The sequence below is a fragment of the Chenopodium quinoa genome, unplaced genomic scaffold (assembly GCF_001683475.1).
Source record: "Chenopodium quinoa cultivar QQ74 unplaced genomic scaffold, ASM168347v1, whole genome shotgun sequence".
NCBI lineage: Eukaryota > Viridiplantae > Streptophyta > Magnoliopsida > Caryophyllales > Amaranthaceae > Chenopodium > Chenopodium quinoa.
In genome coordinates, this window is record NW_018744845.1 from 1,022,701 (window position 1) to 1,025,962 (window position 3,262).

The following is a 3,262-nucleotide window of genomic DNA, read 5'->3' on the forward strand; positions in this document are numbered from 1 at the left end:
AATTGCGTCTCCCATCGAGTGCTCGGTATTGTGCCTCAGAAACATGAATTCCAAGTGAGTGATGGACCGCATGATGTTGAGATTGCCCACATTGATTCAAAGGAATAATAGAAAAAATATATGAAAAAAATAAAACTTGCAAAATTCAACATTCAAATACACAATTACACATCTTAGGGGGCTTATCTTGGGTTTTGAGCCTTTTATCCCTTCTTCTTCAACTTTCAACTTAACCTCATTACAACCTTTAAAGACATTTTAAGGTGTACATACACTTGTGCAAAGCTCGGCTAGAGCTACGTTTGGCCTGGTTCCTAACAGATACGTAGGCAACCTCATATCGAGGTGCGGCCATATTCATATTCACATTCATATTCATGCATGATCGAGTCAAAAAATTTCTAGTTCTCATCCCTATCCGTCTAAAGCTAGACTTGGGGGCTTGAACCCACATCACTTAGCCTACCTAGCCTAAAGAGTCACTATCTTTGACTCTTCACACATCTCCTTCCATCGCCATAACATTTGCAGCCTCACCTTAGTATCACATTCACACACTTCATTTACATATACATTGCCATTTTCCCCCTTAGGAACCCCTCATCATGAAATCTTGTTCCCATACCGCGCATGCTTCATGATAACATTCAACAAACGTCATCATCATTCAAAAGCATTAATAAATACTTGCTTATCTTCCTAACCTAAGCAACATTCATACATTACATATTGTGCTTAGCTCCTTGACCTAAGCAATACTCAGCAATCACCATTGTATACGTGCTTAGCTTCCACACCTAAGCAACGTCCAAGATTGTACACTATATATGATGCTTAGCTTCCTGACCTATACAACATACATAGACGATAAACTACGATTATACTGTGCTTAGCTTCCTGACCTAAGTTCATTCATTGATCGTGTCACATGATGTAATTGTCCTTAGCCTCCTAGCCTAAGGATATTCATCATGCATATGTTATTTTCAAGACGAGAAGAAGATCCATTTGACAAAAAATCCTAAGATTCAATTTGACAAGAAGAAAATCCATGCGATTCACCTCGCTTTGCTCAACGAGGAAGGTCAAAACTTCTTCCCATTTTTAATCTTTGTTTTTTTCTTTAAGGGAAGTTCAAACACTTTTCTAAATTTTTTATCTTTAGTTAAGTTCAAAAACTTTTTCAAATTTTTTATTGAGGGAAGTTCGAAAATTTTTACTTCATTTTTCACGTCTTTCTTTTTCTGGAGAAAGTCGGTACCCTCCACTCATGACAAAAAATGACGGAAATTACTGTATTTTCAGTTGCTTGTGTCTGTGCACACACTCAAATTATACACACATAGTCACAAGTCATACACATGTCATGTCGTGTCAAGTAAAGCTTGGTCAAGTCAGTTGGTCAAGTCAATCACAATCTATACGGGTCCTTTGGCAAATTCTATTTTGCAGGTCTCAGGTACAACCTCTGTTCGGGGACAATCGAACAAATCATCATTTACAGCCTATGTTCGGGGACAATCGGACATTGATCAACACTCAATGATCATCCCGAGGCGCGGACGATTCACGTTGCAAGTTTCTCGGGCCGCAGAGACTTGTAATTTATCATCATTAAACATGTTTTCACGAGGCGCGGAAAATGGTCAGCTGTTGCACACTTCTTGAGGCGTGGAGGTTTGCAATTATGTCCCGAGGCGGGGACACTTAGTGTTATTCCCGGAGTGTGGAATCTCACTTGTGAGTTACTCGAGGCGTGAGAGCTCACGATGGGATTCCCAAGGCGCAAATACTATCATTCATCAGTTTTCCCGAGGTACGGAAGATCATCATTCAGTAGGCTGCTCGAGGCATAGGAGTCTACGACATGTTTCCTGAGGCGCGGAAACTTGTCACCTTTTATCTAGTGGATTGCTCGAGGTGCAGTGATTCACGATAGGATTCCCAAGGCGCGGATACTATCATTCATCATTCTTCCCGAGGCGCGAAAGATCATCATTCAGTAGACTGCTCGAGGCGTAGGAGTCTACGACATGTTCCCCGAGGCGCGGAAGCTTGTCACCTCTTATCTAGTGGATCGCTCGAGGCGCAGTGATTCGCGATAGAATTCTCGAGGCGCGGGAGACTATCATCCGGTAGATTTCTCGAGGCGCAGAAACGTATTTGCTGCCGATGCATTGGTGTCAGATACGCATTCTATTCCCTTACTCTTTTATCTGTGGAACTAACGCTTTTCTGTAGGTATCAGTGTATAAAGAGCGATTTAGCATCGCAGAACATCTTAAATCATTCTCTGTCCCAATCGACTACTTTGACTATCATTTTTCGAAACTTACGTTTCTACAAACTCAGTCAAAGTGGGGGCTTCTATAGACACATAAAAATGTATCCTTAAAACCAAACCCGATGATGAACAACCTTTCACTACCATTATTGGTCGGGTCGAGTATTTAATCTCGGGAGTGCTTAAAATCCATATTCAGTCAAACACAAGCCACAAATCAGTCCACAGATCAGTCCAAGTATTTAGTCAAAGCATAGTTAATCCTCTTTAGCCCAAACCATTTTAATCCATTTCATTTTATTTATTAATTAAGCCCGATTAACAAATATTAAAACCCTAAACCTGAAATAGGTCCGGAATAGCTGAAACGACGCCTAATTATCCCGTACTTAATGTAAAATAAAAGATAAAAAATGAATTTAGACGGAGTTCCAAAAACACAATTGCCGCGCCATGGCAGTTTCTGCCACGCCACGACAATTTCTGCCACTCAACGGCAATCCTTGCCGTGTAACAGTAATCTCTGCCGTGCCACGGCAGTTTCTTTGACTCGGTTTTATCTTTTTACGCGGTTTTGACTTTGAAACATATAGAATTTTGTACCGTGCCTTTCCTGCTTACCATGCCATCACACTTTTGTCGTGCCACGACAATTTCTAGCGTGCCATAACAGTTTCGTCGTGACACGGTAAATTATTCCTCTGCGGCACCTCATTTCTAGGGTTCCGAACCTCACCCATCACATTTCCTCTATAAATACGAGGCTGATTTCATAGTCTCGGGACACCAACAACAATTCTCATTTTCTCTCTTTCACATTCTAAGCCTTAAACCTATTCTCCTAATCACACAAAATAATTCTCTCTCTCTCTCTTATGCTCTAGCCTAAATACTTGCCTTCCTTATTCTTTCACAATACATTCACTAAGCACTCCCCGGAGTCCGTTCTTTACCCGAAGTTCTGTACTTAAACCAAGG